This window comes from Phymastichus coffea, unplaced genomic scaffold (assembly GCF_024137745.1).
Source record: "Phymastichus coffea isolate CEN01 unplaced genomic scaffold, Cenicafe_Pcof_1.1 PCOF00029, whole genome shotgun sequence".
In the NCBI taxonomy this organism is placed as follows: Eukaryota; Metazoa; Arthropoda; class Insecta; order Hymenoptera; family Eulophidae; genus Phymastichus; species Phymastichus coffea.
Window position 1 is genome coordinate 1,181,778 of NW_026706840.1, and position 15,764 is coordinate 1,197,541.

The window sequence follows — 15,764 nt, forward strand, 5'->3', positions numbered from 1 at the left end:
CTAGGCCTTCCTAAAATTTTTTTGTTTTTGATATTTCCTTGAGTTATGAATTTTTTAATGTTACAATCAACTGTTCTTCTTGGAATATTCAAAATTTTGGAAATTTCATTATTACTTTTATTCACTTTATGTAAGGCTACTATCTCAGATCGCTCTTCAATGCTTAAGTTTCTTTTTTTCGCAATTTTTAATGAAAAAAAATACATGCATAATTTACTGACTAGATTGGACACATTGATATTTCACTCATTAAAGCTGATAAGAGACTGAATTTCCATAAGTATTCTCTGCTATATGTATACATTCATGAAAGTCAAGTAAATCAAATCACGTAAACACTCAGTGATTATCACAGTGATTATCGTGAGCACAATACTGTACAAAGTCATTAAAAATGAAAACAATGCAAATTCCTCTGTCACAAACGTCGAATACAAAAAATGTATCTTGTTATCATTGTTTGTAAGCCCATTCAGTTATAAATACTAGTTACTTACTAATTTTATTAACCCATTAAGTCCCAAACGCACAAAATTTTAACGTTGACTTTGACCGCGCATCATTTTAAAATAAACGAGGGACTTTGAACTCAAGGCACATATGCTTATGTTTTTGAGGTCGCTCGTTCGATTAGCGGTTTCGAAAATTCCGAAGAATAACGTTTAACCTATTATTTTTCAACAAATATAAAAAAAAATGCACTTTTTGGACTCGGATTTTTTTTTCAAACCTAATTTCAGCAATGTTCCGAATGTCTAGGCAACTTCTAATACAGATAAAAGGTGTTCCTGATACTTGCACTTCAAAAATATGCAGCGAAACATTTCGATATATAGTGTTATCCAATTCAAAATGGCGTCCGAACGCCAAATTTTTGTTTTAAATTTCACAGATTCTTTTCTCGAAAACTATAGACTTTCATAAAAATTTCCTAAGAATAAAAATGTTTTAGATTTAGTCAAAGAATATACTCAATTTTTTTCAGATTGATCCGGTACGATTTTGGATTTTTCAAAAAGTCAAAAGATCGAAATTTCGAAAAGCGTCCTTAAAAAATCTGAAAAAAATTGAAATCATTCTTTGATGAATTCTAAAACATTTTTGTTCTTTCCAAAATTTTATAAAAGTTTATAGTTTTTGAGATAAAATTCTGTAAAAATTTTTTGTCGTAAACGTCCCTTTGCCTTTATTTATAATAAAGTTTCCCGATTCTCACCGCGAAGAGGTGGACGATTGAGAGAATCATGTTTTTTTTTTTTTTTAATATTTTTATTGTTTTTTTTTAATTTTATATTTTTTAGAGAAAAAAACGCTAATCATTAGTATGATTCTTTTCAAAGCAGTAAAACGTATTTGAACAAATCCAAAAAACGAAGTAAGCATACAATAGAAAAAAATTTCTTGCCAAGAAAGTGTAGTATTGAAACCTGCAAGACACGAACAAGAAAATTTTGTAATACGTGTTCCTCGTATTATTGTCAACCATGCTTTGAAAAGAATCATACTAATGATTAGCGTTTTTTTCTCTAAAAAATATAAAATTAAAAAATAAACAAAATAAATAACATTAAAAAAAACAAAAAAAAATATTAAAAGAAAAAAGAAAACACGATTCTCTTAATCGTCCACCTCTTCGCGGTAAGAATCGGGAAACTTTATTATGAATAAAGGCAAAGGGACGTTTACGACAAAAAATTTTTACAGAATTTTATCTCAAAAACTATAAACTTTTATAAAATTTTGGAAAGAACAAAAATGTTTTAGAATTCATCAAAGAATGATCTCAATTTTTTTCAGATTTTTTAAGGACGTTTTTCGAAATTTCGATTTTTTGACTTTTTGAAAAATCCAAAATCGTACCGGATCAATCTGAAAAAAATTGAGTATATTCTTTGACTAAATCTAAAACATTTTTATTCTTAGGAAATTTTTATGAAAGTCTATAGTTTTCGAGAAAAGAATCTGTGAAATTTAAAACAAAAATTTGGCGTTCGGACGCCATTTTGAATTGGATAACACTATATATCGAAATGTTTCGCTGCATATTTTTGAAGTGCAAGTATCGGGAACACCTTTTATCTGTATTAGAAGTTGCCTAGACATTTGGAACATTGCTGAAATTAGGTTTGAAAAAAAAATCCGAGTCCAAAAAGTGCATTTTTTTTTATATTTGTTGAAAAATAATAGGTTAAACGTTATTTTTCGGAATTTTCGACACCGCTAATCGAAAGAGCGACCTCAAAAACATAAGTATATTTGCCTTGAGTTCAAAGTCCCTCGTTTATTTTAAAATGATGCGCGGTCAAAGTCAACTTTAAAATTTTGTGCGTTTGGGACTTAATGGGTTAAATGTATGTAATTTCAGTTTTTTTCTAGAAAAATTTCAATTCTAAAAAACGTGAAAAAAAAAATTTTTTTTTTTTTAATTCTGAGTGGCGCATTTGATAGCTCTTGCAAAATACTACATTTTTTCTTCTGAGAGTTTTTTCTTTAGAGTTAAAAATAAAAAAATACAGCCTATTTTTTGAAAATCTTTGTTTTTGTATAAAACACCATATAGCTCATAAAAAATAAAGGTAAAAAAATTTTCCTGATATGGATTTTGTAGCTTTTTGAAAGCTCTATCGAATGTCTTATACAGTTTTTCCATCGTAGAATCCGTTATATAAATAAATCGAGGTCAAAGTTGATGTGAAAAAATTAAAAAAAACAATTTGTTTATGACGTCGCAAGTTGTACAAAAAACAAATAAAATCAATTATGTTTTACATTATTTGAAAGGTCTTGGCAAGACCTTTCAAATGAGACTCCGCAGGATTTTATAGCTCTTATAGAAACTGAGCCATAAAACTAAAATTTTGATGATTTCAGCAAGGGGATGGCAAATCTTTATGGATGGTAGTGTATCTATGAGCTAGTTTGTTATATCACTGAATCACCGCAACCCGTCAAACGCATCTATCTGTTTACTTAAATCAGCACATTAAACGGCGCCATCTCACCGATTATTTGATTGTATTAATACAAGAGTCTAATTTCATAACCAAAATAGGAACATGACGTCACAAAGTAATAGATATAGATATAATGATTTTTGTTATTTAAGAAAAATATGTTAATTAGAGATAATTTTGATATAACAAAGTATTTCTTATATAGATTTTAGTACGTAGATTTAGAATGTAGTCATACGAATTCCGTTTATTTATGAAATAATAATGAATTTTAATATGCAAAGTTAATTTATTTATTACACAAAAAATATGAATTATTAGAAAAATGTAAATAATCCATATGCAAAATGAATAAGTATAGAACATGAGTAAGAATTGGTTTCATTAATAACAGCTGAATAATAACTGTTATTAATAAATAAACAATTAATAATTTATTTAAACAATAAGTTGTATATAAAACAAAAGCATTAATTTTATACTTAATAATGATAACTTTATGAATTATGAATCTTAGATAATTAATCTAATAATTGCGTTATAAGATTAGAAAAAGACCGTTACAAATATGAAAAATTAGTTATAATTCAAATGTCATTAACTAATTTAAATATTTCTTTTTAGAAAATACTTCCGAAATTATTTAACTAATCAAGTTATATAAAAATTTTATAATCTTTTGTTGTAAATATTGTAATATCACGTTAATTAACTTTATTAATTAATAACTTTTGACGACACTCTTTGCGATAATTGTATATTGTATAAAATCAACAAATAACAAATTCTGTAAAGTTTACAAGTAGTAAAGTAATATATGTTCCAGCACACCTGCGGGGGGTCCGTAACCCTTTGCCCTCCCCCCCTGGCTTAACCCTTTGGCCCCCCTGTCATGTTAATTCATGTTAATAATAACCCTTTCATGTTAATAATTATTATTATTATTAACAATTATTATTAACAATATTCATGGAGGGTCCCTGGTTTAACCCTTTGATTCCCTGGCCTAACCCTTCCATATTAATTATTATTAATGTTAATAATTGTTTATAATTTTTGAGGATGGTTTCTAGGGCTCCTAGTCCCTAGGGACCCTATACCTAGTGCTTTCAGTCTAATTAAATTTAAATGTTTATTTTTTTAAAGTTTTAAATATATATTATTGACAATTGACTTGCTATATTGAAAATGATACGAATAGAAAATAGTGACGATTTGTGAAAAAAATGAAGAGACAGACCGAAGAATAGAACCGGAGTCCCATGGGTTGGCAGGTTAGCGCTCTACCACTAGAGCCAATGCCACATGTACCTTAGAGGATGCATATTGTGGATATTAGCTACACACTCATACATTTGGTATAGGGCCCGAGCGTGCGGTGGAGGGAGGCGCATGCTGTCTATAGTTCTAACTTGAGGATGCGTGCTCTCCCCCCCCTCTCCCTCCCCCCTCTCCTAACCTCTAGCTAAGCGTGGACCATGGTGCGCGGAGGGGAGCATATGCTGGCTATAGTCAATGCGTGCTCTCTCCACGAAGGGAACTGTTTTCGTGAGAATGCTAGAGACTATGAATACAGTCGCTCGACTAATACCTCCTTGAGATGTTCCTCATAAACATCTCTGCTAGGAGAGAACCTTATTCCTTGTATCTTTTGTGTATTTACCGCAGCACATACTATATTTTCGCGATTTTGACTATGATATATGCATGATGGTTTAAATTTAAGACTTTAATCTTCCAATCGCGGACATCTCATTTCAGTTTCGATATCTAAAATATTTCTGTAATTAAAAAAAAACTAATTAAATTGGAATTTAGAATTTTGTACTATTGTATATTATTTGAACCTACTTTTCAGGAATAATTTTTTTAAGCCATTGCTTCTTTTGTAATCCTTTCACATAAATATTTCTACAATTATGTAAATGACTACGAATAGTACAATTTAAAAAATTTTTTGGTAATACCATTTCTCCATAATATATCTATAAAATTGATTATATTAAATATTTCAAATAAAATCAATTTTAATTAACGATAATAAAAATAAATACCATGATGATGTAATTCCAACCACTCATTAACACTTCGATATTCAATAGGTAGTTTGAGCCGATGATATGGCGGTTTAAAAAGTAGTACTGTAGGTGAAGTATTAGAACATATTGGTAAATAGGCAAACTCCTTACAAATAAAAATATTATTAGGACTCTGAAAGCCTTGAATATCTAAAATATAGTCCATCTTAGAGTATAAATCCAATTATTCTCTATGATATGTGAGCTGAATCGTATCTCAAAGCAATAATGAATATATTTTTATTCTGAAGATCTATATATAAACCCTTCAATATTAAATTAATAAGTTAGATGGTGCTACAGTAGGTTCACCCCCACTTTTTCGTTTGAGCTATCCCTTCCATATACTGCCTACAGCGCCCTCACTTAACCTTTAAAAACCGCTTTGGCCTAGCAAAAGAGCGCAGTCTCTCGAGATAGCCATTGATTACTTTGCATATTGATATTCATTATTATTTCATAATTGAATGTAATTTTTGTTATTATATTATGAATCTACGTGCTAAAATCTATATAATCAATACTTTGTTATATTAAAATTATCTCTAATTAACATATTTTTCTTAATATCTAATATCATTATATCTATATATATTACTTTGTGACGTTACGCTGTTTATTTTGATTCGACTCTTATTTGTATACAATCGCGTAAACAGTGTGGGAGCACCGCTTGATGTTTTGATTTGAATAAACAGATAGATACGTTAGACTAGTTGCAGTAATTCAGTGATTTAATAAATAGCTCATAAATAGGACCGTTACAAACTTGTGCTTGTCATTTGAATTCTATTGAAGTCAATTTGAGTAAAACTATAAAAGTTGGTGGAAGTATACAACCATTAACAGCTATTCAGGATGAAATTCTAGGAGATGGAGTTGTTTGGAGACAAATTTATTCAGCCTTTGAAAATCGAATTAGTACAGTCTGTATAGTTAATCAACATCATTTAGATATAAAAACATTTCTAGTTGCCGCAAATCAACTATTACAAATTAAAATACCTCAATTTCATGCTATCCATAATAACTTAAAAATAAATACAGAAATGGCATCACAATTTATCATAAAGAAAAATCAAAAAGAAGATATTCAAATCAAGTATTTCAATACAGAAAATGTTTGCATTTATAAGACTACTGATCTTGATAGATGGTTTCAAAATAACGTTAAAGATATTATACTTAAACAAATCAAAGAATTTCAAGAAAGAGACTTGTTAAAAACTATTGTTGGTCTCACTATTAATATAAATAAGTATAATCCATTTAAACCATGCTCATATATACCATTACCGTCAAGCATAGATAATAAAAGAGCATGTGTTAATGTTAAAAATGAAGACAATGAATGTTTTAAATGAGCTATACTTTCATGCCTTCATCTAGTTGAAAGAAATCCAAACAAAGTAATTAAGTACAAGCCCTATGAGAATGAACTGAATTTTGATGGTATAAGCTTTCCTGTAAAAATAAAAAGTATACCTAAATTTGAAAAGTTGAATAATATAAGTGTAAATTTATATATACTAAAAAAATATGGATAGAAATATGAAGTCTCACCGTGCTATATAACGAAATTAAAACAAACTAAACATGTGAACTTACTCTTAATACAAAACGAATATATTGATGAAAATGATACTAATAGACCACGAATACCAATAGATGATGAAAAATTCAAATTAGAAACTCACTACGTATAGATTAAAACTTTATCTGCTCTCCTTCGTAGACAAGTTACTCAACATACTGAACACATTTATCTTTGCGAACGTTGCCTTCATTATTTTACTAACGAGGAAAATTTGAAATCTCATGAAGTCGACTGCTCCAAAATAAATAATCATTAATTTACCTGACGATGCTACTTTAGAATTTAAAAATTTTAAGCATAAAGAGGAAGTTCCATTTATTATATACGCTGATTTTGAATGTCTGTTAAAACTTATAGAAGATCCGAATAGAAATCTCGATGTTAAGAGACATAGTTTCCAAGAACATGAAGCCTATAGCATGTAAAATACCGTTATGATGATAGTAAGTCGATATATAAGTCATATAGAAAAAAATTAAATGAAGACGAATCACCAGCATTATGGTTTATAAAGCAATTGAAGTCCCTAGTGATTGAGTTAGAAAAGATATATAATAATGCAATAAAAATGGATTTATCATTTATTAATGAACAGGCATTCAAAACGGCAAGAAGATGTCATATTTGCAACCAATATTTTCAAGATAACTAAAAACGAGTTCGTGATCATTGTCATTTAACAGTAAAATTTAGAGGTGCAGTGCACAATCATTGCAATTTTAATTATAAAAATGCTGCTTTTATACCAGTCGTATTTCATAACTTTACAGGCTATGACTCACATTTTATTATAACAGAAATTGCTACTAACTCAGAATTTGAAGGAAAGATCTCTGTTCTTGCTGAAAACAAGGAGCGATACATATCCTTCACAAAAGAAGTTGCAAACAGTCGAATTAACTTTCGTTTCATTGATTCCTTTCGATTTATGCCTACATCTCTAGATAAATTAGCATATTATTTACCTCAGCTAGACATTGTACAGAGAGAATTTCAGAAAGATAATTACACTTTAGAACAGATTAATTTACTCAAAAGAAAAGGAGTTTTCCCATATGAATACATCCAAAATTTAAATAGACTAACTAAGACAGAGTTACCATCTATTGAAAAATTTCATAGTTAATTGACAGATAGTGATGTTCCTACTGAAGTATATAAGCATGCTCAAAACGTATGGAATATTTTCGGTAGTATTTGGAAGAAAATAGATTTAGGAATGTATTCTGATCTCTATCTGAAAACTGATGTACTTTTACTAGCTGATATTTTTGAAAATTTTCGATCAACCTGTAAGAATGCATATGATCTCGATCCTGCTCATTTTACACTACCCCTGGATTAACATGAACGCGATGTTAAAATATACAAATATGAAGCTTGAACTATTAACAGCTATAGATATGGTTTTATTCATTTAAAAAGGTATTCGTGGAGGTATTAGTCAATGCTGTAATAGTTTTTCAAAAACAAACAATAAATATATGGGTGAAGAATTTAATAAGGATGAGCCAAACAAAATTTTAATGTATTGTGACGTAAACAACCTTTATGGTTGGGCTATGACTCAATCACTACCATTTGAGGGCTTCAAATGGGTTTCAAATGTGGATATGTCAAATTTTTTTAATATCTCTGATGATAGCGACGTAGGCTATATTTTAGAAGTAGATCTAGAGTATCCACAAGAGCTGCATGACGATCATAAAGACCTACCTCTTTGTCCTGAGCATACTAAACCACCCGAATCAAAACTGAAAAGACTTTTGACAACGCTTTATGATAAAGAACGATACGTTATTCAACATAGAGCGTTAAAACAAGCTCTCAAATATGGATTAAAACTCAAAAAGATATATATAGCGCTAGAATTCAAACAAAAGCAATGGCTGAAACCATATGTTGATTTAAATACTGAAAAAAGAAAGTAAGCCAAAAATGAGTTTGAAAAATTATTTTACAAGCTTATGATTAATGCAGTATATGGAAAAACGATGGAAGACGAAAGAAAACGAAAAGATGTCAAACTGATCAATCAATAGGGTGGTAGATATGGCGCTGAAGCTTGAATTGCCCAACAAAATTTCCATAGTAGTTTCATTTTTCATGAAAATTTAGCTGCTATTCAATTATCCTGGACAACTATCAGTATTAAAAAACCTATATACATCGGTCTATGTGTATTAGATCTTTCAAAAAGATTAGTCTATGACTTTCATTATGGTTACATGAAGCAACGAATTGGTGAAAAATGTAAATTACTTTATACTCATACTGACACCCTCATTTATGAAAATCAAGATGACGATATGTATGAGATCATGAAAGTAGATATTGATAAATTTGACACATCGGACTATCCTGCTGATAATCAATTTGGAATGCCTCTAGCTAACAAAAAAGTTCTTGGTGTTATGAAGGATGAGTGCAATGCTGCTATTATGAGGGAGTACATTGGGTTACGAAGTAAACTATACAGTATCGAAATAATAAATAAGGATCCCTTGAAAAAGGCAAAAGGAGTGAAAAAACATACAGTAAAAAATACAACAACTTACTCAGATTATCGAAAGTGTTTAAATGAAATGGAAATTATTAAACGTACTCAATGTAATATTCGATCTAAATTACATCAAGTAATAACAGAGAGAGAGGAAAAGACAGCACTAAGCCCTCATGATGATAAACGTTGTATTTTCGATAATAATCCGGACACACTTCCATGGGCGCAATATAAAACTCTCGAAATTGCTGAAATGAAAGAAAGAGTTGAACAGCTACGAAGAAAGAGGTATAGAGAAGAAGACGAAGTGATAGAACAAAATAGTAATATGAAAAGATCCAGAATTGAAGCAAATAATTCTAGAGGGCAGCACTAGCAAAAGAATTCTACTCCTTCGATAGTTACTAGATGGCGCTGATGACTAGTAATAGAGAGGTAGAAAAAATGGATACCTGAGTCTACAGAGTGGGAGAATGGTTTTAGATGAAGAATCATGAGAGAGTGGAGACTGAAAGAGAGGGAAGCGGCGACGGCGGCTTGAGCTTTAAGAGTGGGGATGCCACTTATAAAACTAAGAGCTCACTCTTGTTTGAAACAGTTGCTCAGCTCTCACTCAAGCAACAGTCTTACCTCAACCTCTAATACATCTTCCCCTAACTATTGAAACAAGTAAGATATTTAAATAATTTTAGTTTATTACTACTTTAGTAATAAATAAATAAATAATTAATTCTTTGATATTTTATTTTACAGAATGGATTTCTCAGCAATGAATAAAATTTTCAAGACGACTTTCCTTCCTCGGAAGGCGATGTCCCAACTTACATCGAATACATTATATCAAGTTACTAAAGTTAGATCATTAACAACGAAATATGGATTTAGCGTTGTTATTACAATAGATGACGAATTTGATGTGTTCCTGCCCAAAAGGGTTAATATAGTACTCGAAAAAGATGAAGAAATGTTGAAAAACCTACATCAGACTAGTGAGTTATTTATTTACCATATTGTCGGTTCAAACTTCGAATTTAAACATAATTGTATCTTCAACGAATAATAATTAAATGTATTATAATACTAATGTAAATAGCTGCACTATGAATAATAAAAAAAAATATATCTAATTGAATAATCTTTCTTTCCTTTATTTAACTATCCTCTTATTTCCTTTTGTGGAGAGGTAAAAAAAAAGTTCATAATGTAGCCCTTTCCAATGAATTTTGTCTCAATGTAAAGGTGACTCATGAGCGATGATTCGAAAGGAAGTACCTTACAGGTGAGAGCGAAGGTTGGGGCTTTCACTGTTCCTATAATTAACCTTAAGTTCCGATAGAGGGCAGTCATTCGAGTTCTAATATACGAGGTGTGATCAAAAAGTAAGGTGAATTTTGAAATTTAGCGGGCTACGTCCGTTCGATCTTCGACTTTTTTATTTGGTTATGTCGGTACACTCGTCTAGAACATACGTTCCAAATTTCAGCTTTGTAGTATGTTTGGTTTGTTTGTGAGAGGCATCAAGGTTAGAAGTGTTTTGCGTGCTCCACGATTTGCTGCTGTCTAAAAACATGGATCAAAGAGTTTGCATTAAATTTTGTGTGAAAAATGGAATCAAATGTTCCAAAACACTTGAAATGCTGAAAGTGGCATACGGTGAGTCTACTTTAAGCCAAAAAAATGTTTACAAGTGGTATAAACTCTTTCAAGAAGGCCGAGAAGACACCGACGACGAACCTCGTTTTGGATGCCCCAGCACATCAACAACTGATGAGAATGTTGAAGAAGTGAAGAAAATAGTGTTGGGAAATCGTCGAATTACCATTAGAGAAATTGCTGATGATATTGGCATCTCATTTGGTTCGTGCCAATCAATTTTGACGAGTGTTTTAGACATGAGACGTGTGTCAGCGAAGTTTGTCCCGAAATTGCTCAATTTCGACCAAAAGAAACGTCGCATGAGCATCGCCCAAGAGCTACTGAATGACGTCAACGATGATCCAGATTTACTCAACACGGTTATAACAGGTGACGAAACCTGGGTTTACGGATATGATGTCGAAACTAAGGCTCAATCGTCCCAGTGGAGGCATTCTGGATCGCCAAGACCGAAAAAGGCTCGACAAGTGCGGTCGAATGTGAAGGTTATGCTCACTGTGTTCTTCGATTTTAATGGCATAGTGCATTATGAATTCTTGCCACAAGGTCAAACAATCAATAAGCAGTACTACCTACAAGTTCAACGTCGTTTGCGTGAAGCAATCCGAAAAAAACGCCCGGATTTGTGGCAAAAAAATTCATGGCTTTTGCACCACGATAATGTGCCTGCTCACACTTCATTGCTTGTTCGTGAATTTTTGGCCAAAAACGAAACTGTAACGATGCCTCAGCCTCCATATTCGCCAGATATGGCTCCATGTGACTTTTTTTCTATTTCCAAAAATAAAGAGAACATTAAAAGGCCGTCTTTTTACAAGCATATATGACATTAAAAGCGAATCGCTGAAAGAGCTAAAAGCTATTACAAAGATCGAGTTTCAAAAGTGTTTCGAGGATTGGAAAAAGCGTTGGGATAAGTGTATTGTATCCGAAGGGGACTACTTTGAAGGCGACAACATTAATGTAGATGAATAAATAAATATTTTTTTCATAAAACGAAAATTCTCGTTATTTTTTGAACACACCTCGTATAAGGATGCATAGTTTGCTTTACCATCATTCAGTGAGAAGAAATAGCTATAGCAAGACTATCCTCTTGTGATTCATCATGGCGTCTATTAGAAGAAAGAAGAAGAGCATTCGTGCTTCGAAGTATGTATGGTTCTCGGATAATATTCAAATTCATCATCTTCCTATTGAAGACAAAGACTCGAGGAAAGGAGTGTGGGAGCAGCTTGCATGAGATCGAGAACGCTTCCAACGTCGTATTATGCAACTAAGTAGTATAATATCGCGAGCACTATTTAAAAAACGTATAATAATGATGAATCATATTCTTGAACCTATACTAAAAAATCATTGTATAGTATATACACTTAACAAACTAAAAATCTAAGTGGAGGTGAAAGAAGCAGCAAGTGGAGGTGGAAGAAGTAGCAAGTGGAGGGAGGCGGTCGTGGTGGCTAGAAAAAAGTCTAGTAGTAGGGTAAAGGTCTTAAGAGAGAGAAGAGCTCGGAAAACGTCATTCTGTTAGAAGAATCATCACCAGTAGTATCCACTTCCTTCTCCACTATTTTCAAGTCTTCGATAGCAAGATAGACTTAGAAATGTTAAATAAAATAGCTATGAAGCCCTTTGATCCACTACCGGAGAAAAATCATTATGAACTTGAAGAAAATCATTGTTATTTAGTAACAAACTTTAAGGAAAAAGATAACAATCGAATCATTCTCGAGCTGGATGCTGAATTCCAACTTATTTTACCAGATCGAATTTCAAGAGCCATCATGAAACATGATCTTTATATATTACTTTCAGATCATGTACAAAAATATTGTTTACAGATTGAATATCATAGCGCTGGTAGATTTCAATTTATTATTTAATGTAACAACAATGTATCTTTATCTCAATAAAGTATTACAATAAATTTATTATAAAATATATTGTGGAGAGGTATATGAGTCACAGGTGTTTCTACTAAAGCAGATTTCCACTTGTTCTAATGGACTCACAAGTGATGATGCTCAAATGGAAGTACCTCACAGGTGAGAGCGAAGGTTGGGGCTCTTACCATTAAAATAAAACAAAAATTATTTATTATTATTATGATATTTATTTGAATAAAAGTTACTTTACATAAACGTCTTTATTCTTTCATACGTATAAAGTCTTATCTATCCATGAATTGTGCGAGTTGTCGAATCCCAACCATTTAACGTATACTTGATTACCATGTTTCCTTAAAACTTTTTCAATGAGATAAACATCAGGATACATAGCTTTCTGTAGTTCTTGCTCGTAAACACCTCCAACAATTGGATTGCCTTTATAATCTCTTAAATGATAAGTGATAGGCTTTGTCTTCGCAACTCGTTGAATAGTAAAAATCTCAGTAGACCAGTTAGGAGTGTATCCTTTTTCGAAAACGTGTTTAGACTTGCTCACACGTACTTTATCGCCTACTTGGAATTTAGGGCTCTTAACGAAAAGACGTCGGTCGTAAGAGAATCGTCTCAACACCTGCATTTCATTCTCTTTAGTTACGTCTTTAGGCTTCATATCTATCGTACGATGTTTTCGATTATTGTAAGATTTCAATAAATCAGCTAGAATGATGATCCATTTGTAATTTCCTTGTAGACTGAATTTGTTCCACATGACATTTTTTAGCGTGCGATTGAAACGTTTACAAATAGATGCCTTAAGATTGCTATAGGTTGAATATAGATTTATTTTATACTTTGTCATTAGTCTTTGAAAATTTGAATTGTAGAATTCTTTGCCACTGTCCACATGTAGATTTCTAGGAGTGCATCCTTTTTTTAATATAGACTCCATTGCACAAGCAACATCTACACCAGTTTTTTGTTTCACAGGAACTGCCCAAGCGTACTTTGAAAATATATCAATGACAGTTAATAGATATCGAAAGCCTTTGTTCTCTCTCGAGTAGCCTTGCATCTCTACAAGATTAGCTTGCCATGTCTCATCTATTCCGCGTACATCAACTTTTCTACGAGGATAGTTTCGACGTGCTGGTTTATGTAACTCATTCACCACTCTTTGATGTTTCATTTTAATCTATTTCTTTAATTGTTTTAAAACGTCAAACGGTCCAATATTTCTTTCTTTCTCCTTATGATTATTAATATTATCTTCTTCTAACTGATTAATAACTACTCGATGCTTTACTAATTCTAATCTTATTGTATCGAATGATTATATAAGATCATTTATCATACTCGTGAGCATAGTAACGTTAGCTTCACTAGTTTTTCGCAATGTTCGTAAGTTTACAGCATCGTTACTCTCCTGAGGATCAGCTATATTACAAATTCTTTTGTCATTCGCGTTGTATTGTCCGTCTTTAGTGATTTTATACCCTACACCAGGATGATCTCGATTACCCTCCTTTTTTTATTCAATATACGTCCAAACACATCAACACTCATTTTATTACTGAGGAATATTTAGGATTCTCTGAATATATATAGCCAACTTCACGTAATTCTTCAATGATTGAATGAATTTCATTAATATGACTAGAATTGCCAGCGGTTTGTTCAGCAATAAGCAATTTTAATCGATCAACAAGCTGGCTTGGATCATGCCAATATACATAATCAAATAACGTTCCTTTTCTAACTATTTTATAGTTAGGAAAAAGACCTCTTCCATCAATAGTCGATTTTCGCTTCTTAGCACTACTGCTCAAAGATAAATTTGGACCAATATACTTTTTGAATTTATTTACATACTTATTGTGATATTCTCCATTTGTTTTTATCTCTTTCGATGAGCGTTAGTGATTTCAAGAATTTTTATATAATTTTCAATATCCAATTAACTGATTAATTTAGAATCAGGCTCTTTACGAAAGAGAAGTTCCATTAAACCAAGCGTCTTGCTGTATGCTTTATCATTCACAGTCAAGTTATCGTTTTGGAAGGAAATTGGAGAATTGCCTATGACATACGTATGTATTTTCATGCAAGCGAACACCAAATGTCTTGTCTAAATTACTTTTCTGCTGAGGTTCATGCAATAGTCAAACATAGTTTCCTACAATCGAATCATCCAATAGCTGTTGTCTCTTTTCTGTAGTTACATTTGAACTACTTTTGTTCAAATTTATAGCAGTTGTATCAAGTGATGATTCATCATGATCATCATCATCATCATCAATAGAAATAGCAGAATCAAATGTAGTATCAAGCGGTTGAAATGTAGAATTCAATTCATTAGCAATACTATTGAAATATCTAGATTTGTAGGGAGTGTCAGTTGCTACTTCTAACTTGAAAACATTATCGAACGCGATTTTCTTTTTCTTTTTCGTTGGCTGTTCAGCAGTAGTAGCGTTACTTTTAACAGTAGTTGCCTCTACGAGTTTCTTCAATGGATCAACCATAGGTTTAAAAGTTTCATGCAATGTCTTTTCTAAATCAACTTTACCGCGTTTTATTAGTTAATACTTGCGTCTTATGGCATCACGAGCCATGGATAATTGCTCGAGCACCTTCTTTTCTCTTTCAAAGTCAGCCATGTTTACGCTTGTAATTTCTAAAGTTAAATAGTCTTCATCCACTCACTCCTCTATACTTATAGCAAAAGAATCAAATCCCTTTTTATATCGTCCATGATTTATTGGTCTGTCTCTGTCGATAACCAAAAACCCATGATTATCGTCTCTCCAACATTTTGAACAAATTGCTTCTCAAAAGACATATCTAAGTTAACATGATCATTGTAAATGTGCTTAATATTCACGTCAATTTGTGGAAACAAAACAAGTAAAATCACATTATCTCGAATGAGATGCTTCGGAATACGAGCGTACGATTGACAGAGATAGAAATTACCTACTTTTTTATGTCTACCCATACAGAAAAATGCTCTTACGTTATCTTGCTTCTCAGTGGCTATATCGTTAAAAATCATGATAGAATTTGGTCGTGTTTTATCCGGTGAAA

The 15,764-nt window shown here is 31.7% G+C and overlaps 1 protein-coding gene across 2 annotated transcripts in view; it reads right to left on the reverse strand.

Annotated features, from left to right (window-relative positions):
• Positions 1–15,764, reverse strand: part of LOC131662996 (beta-arrestin-1) — a 254,472-nt gene that overhangs the window by 178,030 nt on the left and 60,678 nt on the right. The gene's annotated exons all lie outside the window — the stretch shown is intronic.